Raw genomic sequence first — 13,494 nt, 5'->3', positions numbered from 1 at the left:
AACCTTCCCCCAGTCCAAACGCAACGAGTACTCCATGGAGGTAATTCCATTCCAGGCTATCAAAAGCCTTCTCCAGGTCGATCGACAGTATCATGGGCTGGGAGGCCTCCTCATGACTATCCTCCAGCAGGCGAAGCAATCTGCGGATATTCATGGTGGTGTTACGCTTGGGGATGAACCCCGCTTGGTCTTCGTGGACCAAGGAGCCCATGTGTTCCAGCAACCTCGACGCCAGGATGCTGCTCAATATCTTATAATCTACTGTGAGCATTGACAGCGGTCTGTAGGACGCCGGATCACTATCCTCCCTACCCGGTTTTAGAAGGGGCACTACTAGAGCTTCCCGCATTGATCCCGGGAGGTACCCTAAGCGCTTTGCCTCTTTGTAAATCAGTAGTAAGCGCGGGGCCAGGAGATCCACGTAGGTGGCATAAAACTCAACCGGGAGTCCATCGAGACCCGGAGTTTTGTTGCGTGCCATCCGCTTGATGGCGCTGCGGATTTCCCCTAGCTCCACCTCTCTCCCCAACGCCTTGGCGTGTTCGGGCTCCAGGGTAGGAATAGGCAGACCTTGCAGGAAGGCGCCGATGGGGTCAGCGTCCCCTGCTCTGGTATAACTCCTCATAGTAATTCGTGAGGCCGTCCAGGATCTCCGGCTGGGTATAGACCTCCACGCCCGCCGCATCTCACATGGCCACCGTGGGAGAGGTTCGCCTCGCAGGGTTAGACAGCCAGGCCAAGAGCGCCCCCGATTTGTCACCCTCCGCTAGGGATCTAGTGAGGAAGGCCTTGTGATCAAAGCTACGCAGCCGTTCAACCTCCACTGCCACCGCCTCTTTCGCGGCCGCCACCTGTTCCCGAAGTTCCGGCCTGCCGGGGCGCCTAATCTCCAGATCTCGAAGCCTCCGGTCCGCTCTGTCCAGGTCTCCCAACAGGACTCGGCGTACCCCCACTTTCTTAGCTATGCAGTAGCCCCTTATAACTACCTTGAAGGCGTCCCACTCGGTGGCTCTAGCCCCAGTCGATTCCTCATTTTCCACGAAGTAGGTAGCGATCCTTTCCTCCAGTTCAGCCTTAAATACCTGATCCTCTAACAGCTCGGGCCGCAATCTCCATGTCGGGACGCATGGGGCACTCGGGAGCCACCGAAGGTCGGCCAGTAAAGGGTTGTGGTCGGAAATAGTCCTTGTTAAGTACTCGGATCGCACAGCCGCTGACACCACGTCTACCGACCCCAACAGGGCATCCAACCGCACGTGTAGCTCGTGCAGTCCAGAGAAATGGGAGTAGTCCCGGATGTGTGGGTGTTGGGCACGCCATATGTCCGTCAGTCCCCATTTTGTCTGCCACTCCGACCTACCCTTAGCTACCCGGTAGGTGGGCGAATTCATCAGGGGAGGATGAGATCTATCGAGATCCACATCCACCACCGAATTGAAGTCGCCCCCAATCAAAAGCGGCCCCGTCATGTAGTGGGCCAGCGAACCCGAAAGCGTCGCGAGGAAGGCCAGTTGGTCCACGTTGGGCGCATAGATACTACAAATGTTCAACTCTCTCCCCCCTAATTTACCCGCAATAGCAACAAACCTCCCCTCTGGGTCAATCGTGTGTTTCGTCACCTGCAGGGGAACCCCAGCTCGCACCCAAATTAGTGCGCCCCTAGCATAAGCCGAATATGTGGTGTTAAATAACTGCCCCCTCCATCTACGTTGTAGGGCTAAACCCTCCACCTTCGTGAGGTGCGTTTCCTGCAACAACGCAATCTGCACACCCCTACGCTTCAGGTAAGCATGTATTTTGTGACGTCTGGACATAGTGTGCAGCCCGCGGACATTCCAAGTAATGCATTTCAGGTTGGATAGTTCAGCCATTATCCCAGTGCATTCCGGCGTGTCCCCCCTCAGCTCCCTCAGATAGGAGAAAATACAATGATCATTCTGCACCGATGGCGACCCACCCCCTTAACCAGAACAAACTAACCCCCAACCATGACTTCCCCCCTCCTCCCCCCCAGAACAGGACCCAGAGATTGCCCCTCAGTTCCCATCCAAACCATGTTGCAAAACTAGAAATCCAACCTGACGGTAGCCACCGCAGGGATGCCTTAGGGGCAAGGAGGGGGTCTAGCACCGACAGAGGGGCCTTCCCGCACTCAGGCCATCTAGTGGCGATCGAGCCATAAGATAAATGTACAAGTCCCGGGCTTAACCCCGACCCATGGTACAACCAGTCATTCAGCAGTCTCAACAAGGGACGGGCAATTTTATACAGTAGAACACTCTCAGCTCCGTCAGGGACGACTCACCCAAGCTCACCCTCGGCCATCAAGCAGTTCCTCCACCGTATTTGGGGTGACCACAGGGAGGGTTACACTATCAGTCTGAGAGTCCTCCGTGTCTGAGTGTTCGCCGCCTCCAGGCTCCGGTTCCTCGGTCATAGGTTCTCCCTGGGAACCCGATATGCTGGATAGCATCTCGAGCACTCCCCGTCGTTCCGCCGTAGTCACCATCGTGGAAGGACGGCCAAAACCACCCCGACGGTTGCGGACCCTCTTAGATCTCCGTTGCAGTCCGGCCTCTGAAGTAGCTTGGAAAGAAGAACCAGGCCCATCTTTGCCAGCTCTATAAAGTTCCAGCCAGCTACACGCCTCATCAGGGGTGTCGAAGAATTTGGTCTTGCCATCAAGGATGATACGTAGCCGTGCCGGGAATAGCAGTGAATATTGAATACCCTCATTGCGCAGTTCACGTTTAATCGCCAAGAAGGTGGTCCGCTGGCGCTGAGTCTCATATGTGCAGTCCGGAAAAATATTCACCTTGCTGTTGTCCACCTGGTATGGCCCATTTTTCCTGGCAGTATTGAGGAGCAGATCCCTGTTGCGGAAATGCAACAATCTCGCCACCACAGGGCGCGGCGGACGTCCCTGTTGAGGTGGTCTGGACGGAACTCGGTGGGCCCGCTCCAGAGTGTAGAAGGAGGAAAGCCCCTCGGGTGCCACCTCCGCCCTGAGCCAGTTTTCCAGGTAGGACACCATGTTGCCATCTTCGACTTTTTCCGGCAGGCCCACGACGCGAATGTTGTTCCTTCTGTTGCGCCCCTCCGCTTCCTCCGCCCTCCGCTCCAGAACATCAATTCTCGTTAGCGCGTCCTTCATGACGACTGCCAGTGTCTTTTGCGCCGGTTCCAGGGTTCCAACCGAGTCCTCTACTTCCTTGACCCTGTCCGATAGCTTGCCATGGTCAGCCCTGAGTAGGCCCAAACCCGTAACCACCTGGGCGATGTCTCGCTGGAGTGCTGACCTCGTGTCCGTAATGGCCGCCAAGATCTTGTCGAGTTGCCGCTGAAGACTCGGGTCAGTTGGCAGTTCCAGGTCCGGCTGGTCACTCTTGTCCGGCAGTTCCGTGTCGGATGTGGCCTGCGCATTCCCTTTGGCGCCCCTCGGTTTACCCATGGTGGTCTCAAGCGTCAGCCTCTAGATAGGTTGGTATCCCCTGAGGGGGCGCCAGCCAACACCCGGAGGGCTCCCTGCCGGTTCGCGACCTCGGGTCAGCCCCGGCGCGGATCTCCAGCCAGTGTCCCAGGTCGTGGTCAGGAGCAACACGGTCGTTTGCAGGCTCGGGTCAAGCAGTCATTGGGCATCCCGATCGGGTCCCAACAGCCAGGACAAGGGGCTCAGCAGTAACCGACCTCCATAAACGCCAAGAGCGAGGTCTCCTCCACGTCCACGTGGTTCAGGGCTGTCTGTGTCCGTGTGCGTGGGCGTCTCAGCCACGTCCTGACTTGCAAGGGTCAGGAGCTCGCCGTCGTTCAAAGCAACATGCAGGCGGGGAGGGGAGACGTTAGTGGCCTCCTCCGTTGCAAGCCACCTCCGCCGCCATTGTAGTGCGCAGGCCTCTCATTCCGGCCCCGCCGGTTCGCGCACTCCTGGTGATCCACTCGGTCACATCATGCTCCCCCCCACCACTTTGCGGGCCGGATGCGGTCTGTAGGTCAGCAGCGGGCACAGGGTCGCCGGCAATAGAAATCAGGGCTCTCCCAGGTCCGATTGGGGCGCAGGAGGGCCTCCGCAGCCCCGACGATCCGCAGTGCCCCCGGGGGACCCGCCGGTCAGCCACCGCAATCGGGAATGTCTTCAGGGCGCCCGGAGCCGCTGGAGATCCAGGCGGCCAGCTCCCGGCGCGTCCCGCCAGGAACAAGGGGCGGAAGTAGAAAGCCACCAAAGCCGCGATCACCGAGGGCCGCCGGGCACTCCAGGACCTCCGGGCCGGAGCGGGCGCCATGTTGGAAATGGCACCGCTCACCCCTCGTCCGCTCAGTCAGGGGCCGATCCTGCACCCCTCGCGTCGCCGCAGCTCTCCACTCGCGGCACACCGCGTAGCGCCCTCGGGCAGATCTCCGGTGTGGGGTTGGGGAGCCCTTGGAGCCGTTTAATCAGGATGGATACGGCTCGATCGCGGAGCCGGGCGCTCAGGCGACCTCCACCATCGGCGCCTTAGCCACGCCCCCTATCATTATGTCTGTTGTTGTGTAAGCTGCTGCATGTGTTGATCAGTACTATATGAGTGGCTATATGGGTTATTGATTGGTTGCCCAAGTATTTGTATGTGAGGCTGAGTGTGTGTGTGGGTGCCCGGGAAGTGTGTGACTCTGTGCATAGATGTGTGTGCAGTTGATTCACTCGGTGTATGAGTTCAAGAGTGCATGTGGAAACAGCTGTATGGGCGGTTGACTGTGTGCATGGGTGTGTTGGTGAGTGAATGGATATCTCAGTGCTACATATCCAAGTAAGTACATATGTAAAACATAGTCCTTGGGAGAGTTGGCATATGTAAATGACTATACATGGGATCCTGTGATTGCGTAAGTGGCTGTATGGATCAATGTGTACTTATATCAGGGATTGTAAAAGAAAGTAAGTATGTGTTAGTATATGTTTGAATAAGTAAGGTTTAGTGTGTATTACTGTGTAGATGAGGAAATAGGAGTGTAATAGATTATTTGCATAACTGACTAGGTGTGTGAGTAACTCCGTGGATGAGTGGCAGTGTGTGAGTGTCTGTATAGGTGTATGAGTGGATATGATAGTGTTGTATTGATGAGTGACTGTATGTATGAGTGATTGTATGGGTGAATGAGTGGATGTGTGTGTTGTCTTAGGAATCAGTGAGTGCGTATGTAGTAACTGATATTGGTGTGTCAATGGTTTCAAGAATGGTAGTCTGTATTTAACACTGGGTGTATCAAAGGTTAGATTAGAGTGTGAGGAGGTGCATCGTATTATCACATGAATGATGTCATCAGGGATGTCATCAGTGATGTCATTTGAGATGTCATCAGTGATGTCATCAGTGATGTAATATGTGACATCATCAGCAGTGGATTGCAGTCGCGCGAGTTATAGTGAGTCCAACTAACTATAACGTGGGAATTTGAATGGTTATGTATGAGTAAAATGTTCAGCTAACTATAACTGGTGTGAAACCTATCTTTTTTCAGTGAATTTCAAAGGTTTTTTAAATGCTAATTCCTAACTATAACGAGTGTTAAACCTTTGTTTTTTTCAGTGAATTTCAAAGGTTTTTTAAAAGCTAATTCCTTACTATAACGAGTTTGTAACCTACGGTTTTTAAAGTGAATGATTATGTTTTTTAATAGCTATTTTTTATAGCTATTAATTATTATAATTTTTATAAAATTATTTAAATGTATATTTTTCTAAAATTAATTTTTCAATGTATTTTTCCTGTGCTTTTTTAAAAATCATTTTACCCCGGAGCGCTCAGGGTACGCACACCCGTAAACGCACCGGTAAACGTAGCAAGAGCGCTATTCCCGCTATTTGACACACACAAAGAGAGAGATGGGGCAGACACCGAGTGAGATGACACACAGGCACAGAGTGAGGTGAGACACAGGCACAGAGTACCCTTTAAGCTTAGAGATGCAAACTGTGAGCAGACACAGGTGACATTATTGAAAAATTTGAAAATATAATTCCTTATTTCAAACAGACACTCAGTGTGATCCTTGTCAAAAAAAATAAAGCCATACATTTTACCAAATGACACACACAAAGAGACAGATGGGGCAGACACAGAGTGAGATGAGACACAGGCACAGAGAACCCTTTAAGCTTAGAGATGCAAACTGTGAGCATACACAGGTGACATTATTGAAAAATGTGAAAATATAATTCCTTATTTCAAACAGACACTCAGTGTGATCCTTGTCAAAAAAAATAAAGCCATACATTTTACCAAATGACACACACAAAGAGAGAGATGGGGCACACATAGAGTGAGATGACACACAGGCACAGAGTGAGGTGAGACACAGGCACAGAGTACCCTTTAAGCTTAGAGATGCAAACTGTGACCAGACACAGGTGACATTATTGAAAATGTGAAAATATAATTCTTTATTTCATACAGACACTCAGTGTGATGCTTGTCAAAAAAAATAAAGCCATACATGTTACCAAATGACACACACAAAGAGAGAGATGGGGCAGACACAGAGTGAGATGACACACAGGCACAGAGTGAGGTGAGACACAGGCACAGAGTACCCTTTAAGCTTAGAGATGCAAACTGTGAGCAGACACAGGTGACATTATTGAAAAATGTGAAAATATAATTCCTTATTTCAAACAGACACTCAGTGTGATCCTTTTCAAAAAAATATAAAGCCATACATTTTACCAAATGACACACACAAAGAGAGAGATGAGGCACACATTGAGTGAGATGACACACAGGCACAGAGTACCCTTTAAGCTTAGAGATGCAAACTGTGAGCAGACACAGGTGACATTATTGAAAAATGTGAAGATAGAATTCCTTATTTCATACAGACACTCAGTGTGATCCTTGTCAAAAAAAATAAAAAGCTATACATTTTACCAAATGACACACACAAAGAGAGAGATGGGGCAGACAGAGAGTGAGATGACACACAGGCACAGAGTGAGGTGAGACACAGGCACAGAGTACCCTTTAAGCTTAGAGATGCAAACTGTGAGCATACACAGGTGACATTATTGAAAAACGTGAAAATATAATTCCTTATTTCATACAGACACTCAGTGTGATCCTTGTCAAAACAAATTAAGCCATACATTTTACCAAATGACACACACAAAGAGAGAGATGGGGCAGACAGGGAGTGAGATGACACACAGGCACAGAGTGAGGTGAGACACAGGCACAGAGTACCCTTTAAGCTTAGAGATGCAAACTGTGAGCAGACACAGGTGACATTATTAAAAAATGTGAAAATATAATTCCTTATTTCACACAGACATTCAGTGTGATCCTTTTCAAAAAAGTTAAAGCCATACATTTTACCATAAAACATGTAGCATAGTAAATCGTTTTAGACACAGAGCACAGCCCATATCAATGACCACTAAATTACAAGGCAGAAATCTGACTCATTTCCAAAATACTTTTCCAATATGCACCATTCATTGTTTGCCAGCATTACATACTAACATGAGACACAATGCAAAAAGAAACAGTGCCCTTTAAGCTAAGAGATGCAAACTGTGAGCAGACACAGGTGACATTATTAAAAAAATGTGAAAATATAATTCCTTATTTCACACAGACACTCAGTGTGATCCATGTCAAAAAAGTTAAAGCCATACATTTTTCCCAAAATACATTTCTAATATGCACCATTACATTTTTTACCAGCATTACAAAAAAACATGACACACAATGCAAGAATAAAGAAGCCCAATATGCTTCTTAGTCTTCCCCATAGTGCATACAGCACTCTATCTATATTAAATGAACCATAACTCACCTTTAAAAATGCGTTTGAAGATTTAGAACAGTGTCAGTCACACACATCAGATTTTCTTAAGCAGAATCTCTGAAATGCACCTCAGACACTGCAACCACAAATGGCCCTGATTCCCTGTAATTCTTTACACATATCCCTGGACTTAACCAATCAAAATTCTTCCCACACTATTTCAAAACCAAACTGACATTTTAATTGGTTCTACATTTCAACACTTTAAAACTCACATAATATTCACCCATCCCCCCAGTGCTCATTCAGCCTGCTACCATGGTAACTCCCACCTAACTCAGCACACAGGTGAAAAGTTCATCATACTATGTTGCCAATGAACTCAGCAAGGGTGTTTGAGCTCTCAATATACTAGCTATTCATATGCAATGTTTCTTTCAATTACTTTTTCTCAACCATTAGAATTACTTCTTTCAAAAAACACAAGCATGCACCCTAATTTTCAGTGAAGAATTTTAAGAAACCACCAATCATTTCTTGTTTTTCAAGTGCACTGAATCTCAACCACTTTTTTTTCATAACTCCTACTTTCAAACTGCCATTTCATTTCCACAACTCATCTGAATACAACCACATCTACCTTCAAGATGCCTAAAGTCTGGATTGTGGGTCATAGCTTTGTTCACTGGAGTGAAAAATATGCAGCAAACAAGGTATTCACAACCTTGATTTACCAAATGTGGATATTATGTGGATTGGCCAGAGAGGATTGAGATGTCACCAATTGATACCATTGGTAAAATCCTTTATGGATCTACCACACCCTGACTCATAATTGTGTACTGTGGTGGAAATGACCTGGGCACTTTGACTGGGGTAGGTCTGGAAATGCTTTTAAAGGACATCTTTGGGCAATTGATGCAACTTTTTCCAAAAACTGCCTTAGTATATTCTAATATATGCCAAAGGCAAAAATGGAAATGGTCCAACCAATTTTGTCCACAGATTGAGAAAGCAAGGAAACATGTGAATAAATCTGTTTCTGCTTTCCTCCGAGACTATGGTATGGGTTCCATATACCACAACAACTTGCGTTACAACATGCAAGGCATTTATAGAGGAGACGAAGTCTCCTCTTGAACTTTAGACTCTGCATCGGTACTTACTTGTAGGTACAAAAAACACTCAATGAACACAACGGCTCTTTTTAGAGCCAACCAACATCTAAACACTCAAACTTGTTATTTAACTGTATTTTTTTTGCCGACGTACGCGCAGCGTGCGCGTACCGGTGCGTGCACCGTGCGCGCACCCCACAATTTTTTTATTAAAAAAAATTTTTTTTCAGCCTTCGGGGTCCTTCAGGGCCCCCCTGAGAAGGCCTAGGGTGTCAGGGAGTCTCTACCCTGCCCCCTTTTCACGTTCTCCACTTTTGTTTTTTGGCTCTCTTCTGCCTCGGAGTGACAAAATGGTGGCCAACACTTCCTGGTTTCCACCGTTACAACATGACAGGCATCTATACGAGAGATGGTGTACATTTTACAGATGAGGGGAATAGAGTCAGGCTCTTGAATTTTAGACTCTGTATCGGTACCTACTTGTAGGTACAAAAAACACTCACATAACACAACAGCTCTTTTCAGAGCTACCCTACCTCTAAGTACTCAAAATTATTTTTTTGCTCTAATTTTTTACACTGTTTTTCCCCGTGGTGTGCTCAGGGTACGCGTACCGGGAAGCGTACATGGGAACGCACCAAGCGCTTACTCTGCGAAAATTCCCAAAAAAACCTAGGGGGTCAGGGGGTATCTACCCTGCCTCCTTTTGATCATTTCCCCCTTTATTTTTTCACTTCTTGTGTCTCGATTCAACCGAGACACAAGATGGCGGACTCTCCGGACTGTTTAGAATGTTTAGAATGTTGTCAGACACCCGAGATCCAATCAGCTTTCCACTCGCGCACTCCCGTGGCGCGCCGGGTGCGCTCCCCGGTAAGCGTACCGGTAAGCGCTGGAAGTGCGCATATAGATATATATGTGTTTTTGAAGTTCATTTTCGTAAAAACCACTGGAGCAATTTTCACCAAATATAGAAAAGGCACTTCTGCGTACCAGTCCCTACAATTTTGCAACGTTTGGTGTAATTCCGTTCAGCGGTTCGGGCTGTAGCCTTGTCTATTCGTCCTATGGAAATTAACATGGGGAAAACATGTTTTGGTACCCCCCTTTTTTCTCGGCCTCCGCATGACGAATCCCCCCGAAACTTCCAGGGAAGGAGCGGAGCGGAGCTGGCCTAAATTTTGGAAAATTACACGCAAATTCCTCAACCGGCGCCAAAGTTATTCCTAATAGAATGTTGCAGATTTCCTATGGTAGCTAGGTCCGAACTATAACTATCTACTGGCGACCGCCAGTAGGTAATATATATATATATATATATATTCACTGAAAAAACCATAGGTTATAGACCATATATAGTTAGGAATTAGCATTTACAAAACCTTGAAAATTCAATGAAAAAAACCATAGGTTATAGACCATATATAGTTAGGGATTAGCATTTACAAAACCTTATTTTACTCACACAAAAGCATTGAAATTCCATATATAGTTAGTTGTACTAACTATATATCGCGCACCCGCAATCCACTGCTGATCATGTCACATATTACATCATTCATGACATGGTCAGTGACATCACTGATGACATCACTGATGACATCTCAAATGACATCACTGATGACATCACTGATGACATCTCAATGACATGACTGATGACATCACTGATGACATCTCAAATGACATCACTGATGACATCTCAAATGTCTTACATATTGAAGAATGAGTGGATGTATAAGTGTCTGGATGAAGGATTTAGTAGGTGTGTGACTGACTGTATGAGTGAGTGATTAAATGTGTGTCACTGAGTGCATGGGTTAGTGAGTAAACTGTCTTAATTTGTGCATCATTATGTCTGTTGTTCTGTAAACTGCTGCATGTGTTGATCAGTAGCTATATGAGTAAGTATATGGGTTATTGATTGGTTGCCCAAGTATTTGTATGGGAGACTGAGTGTGTGTGTGGGTGGCTGGGAGGTGTATGACTCTGTGCATAGATGTGTAAGCAGTTGATTCACTAGATATATGGTTTCAAAAGTGCATGTGGAAACAGGTGTATGGGCGGTTGACTGAGTGCATTGGTGAGTGAATGGATATCTGAGTGCTACATGTCAAAGTAAGAACATATGTAAAACACAGTACATGTGAGAGTTGACATATATAAATAACTGTGCATAAGAGCCCGTGAATGTGTGAGTGGCTGTATTGATCATTGTGAACTTGTATCAGGGATTGTAAAAGAGAGTAAATATGTGTTAGTATATGTTTGAATAAGTAAGGTATGTATAACTGTATAGTTGAGGAAATGGAGGTGTAATTGATTCTTTGCATGACTGAGTAGGTGTGTGAGTAACTCCATGGATGAGTGACAGTCTGTGAGTGTCTGTTTACACTGAGTGTATCTAAGGTTATTTTAGAGTCTGAAGAAGTTCATCGTATTATCACATGAATGATGTCATCAGTGATGTCATCAGTAATGTCAAATGAGATGTCATCAGTGATGTCATCAGTCATGTCATCGTGATGTCATCAGTGATGTCATCAGTGATGTCATTTGAGATGTCATCAGTGATGTCATCAGTGATGTCACTGACCATGTCATGAATGATGTAATATGTGACATGATCAGCAGTGGATTGCGGGTGCGCGATATATAGTTAGTACAACTAACTATATATGGAATTTCAATGGTTTTGTGTGAGTAAAATAAGGTTTTGTAAATGCTAATCCCTAACTATATATGGTCTATAACCTATGGTTTTTTCAGTGAATTTTCAAGGTTTTGTAAATGCTAATTCCTAACTATATATGGTCTATAACCTATGGTTTTTTCAGTGAATTTCAATGGTTTTTTAATAGCAAATATCAAAACCTTTACAATGTATTCTTCTTTAAATCGAAAAATATTTTTACATGTTTTTAATACAATTTTTTTTTTATTATTTTTATTGTTTCGCTCCCGGTACGCGAACCGGTTAGCTTCCCGTTAGCTCAATTCGGAGCCGCGACCCGGTCCGCGAACCGGTAAACGTTCCGTTTGCGCAACTGTCGCGTTAGAAAACAACATCGTGACGCGTCGCGTCAGCATGACGTTTCGCGTTCTCGCGTGATACGTCATATGACGTGCTACGTTAGCGTACCCGGAAGCGCAGCGGTACGCGAACCGGAAGCGATCCGCGGCGCGGCGCCGACCGCGTAACGTAAACACAGCAGGTCATGTGACTCGGTAATAACACTTTTCATTGGTTCATTTCACTTTTGGTTTCCTAATGATGTAATACTAGGTCATGTGATCTAAAATGAACACTTTTCATTGGTTTAGAACTTTTGCTTTTCCCAAATGATGAAAACCCCTCCTTCTTTCCTCACTCTGACTTTCATCTTGGTGAGAGAAAGACCCTTTATTTACATTGTGACATTTCTTCATTAGTAGCTTCAGCTGGTTCTAACCCACCACCTCCACCAAATCCAAAGAAGAGAGGACCACCTGCTGAAGTAATTTTACAACAAGAAGAGGAAGAACAGGAAGAGGAGGAAGAGGAGGAAGAGCCAAGGTTTTTGCCAGAGGAGCCCAGGAGGTATAATCGAAAAGAGAACTACATTTGGCAATTCTATAAATTTCCTGAGGGGCAAAAAAAAGTAAATGCACGCTACGTGTTTTGCCGTATATGCGGTGATAGACTGTCAAGGGGAACTGAAAAAAAGTACAGTTACGGCAATTACACTATGCATCGGCATATGAGTAGGTGGCATCCTAATAATTATAGTGCTGCCCAGCTACGTGATGAGCAACAAAATCCCCTTCCGATGGCAAGAAGATCGGTTGTTCCAGAGGTGTCGGGACCAGAGGCGAGGGAGATGATCCCAAACATTCAAATGTTGTTTGGGCACGTGAAGCAAGTGTGCGTGCACTGCGGCGATTTCATTTGCTACAGGGAAAGTAGCATCATTTTGATTATGAGAGCTATTCAGAATCATGTTAATGTTTGTCCGAAATGCCCCAAAAAATAAATTCTTTTTTTTTGTTGCTCCTGTTGAGCCCTTTACAATGGATCGTTTTTGTTTCCCCCCCCCAAAAAAAAACAAAAAAAATATAAAAACGTTCAGAAAATACAAAAAAAGTAAAAAAATGTTCAAAAAATACTAAAAAAAATATAAAACAACAAAAACATTAAAAAAAAAGTTCTTTTCAGAACTACCTCCCCGTTATAAAAAAATTGGTAGAATATTTGGAACTCTGCCAACCTCTATTTCTCTTAGTTCGCTCCCCGGAGCGCTACCCGGTACGCGAACCGGAAGCTAACCAAAAAAAATATTTTTTTAAAAAAAGAACAGTAAGTATAAGGGAAGGAAACAGCCAGTTATGTGAAAAGAAAGACAGCTCTAGGGAGTAAACAAGAGATACTGTTACCCACAATCCACTGCTGATGATGTCACATATTACATCATTCATGACATGGTCAGTAACATCATCAGCAGTGGATTGCGGGTAACAGTATCCTTAGTTTACTCCCTATAGCTGTCTTTCTTTTAACATAACTGTCTGTTTCCTTCCCTTATAGTTACTGTTCTTTTTTTAAAAATTTTTTTTTGATCAGTCAGAAACAGTGACATTA

The sequence above is a fragment of the Lissotriton helveticus genome, chromosome 2_1 (assembly GCF_964261635.1).
Source record: "Lissotriton helveticus chromosome 2_1, aLisHel1.1, whole genome shotgun sequence".
In the NCBI taxonomy this organism is placed as follows: domain Eukaryota; kingdom Metazoa; phylum Chordata; class Amphibia; order Caudata; family Salamandridae; genus Lissotriton; species Lissotriton helveticus.
Note: the sequence above shows the minus strand (reverse complement) of the source record.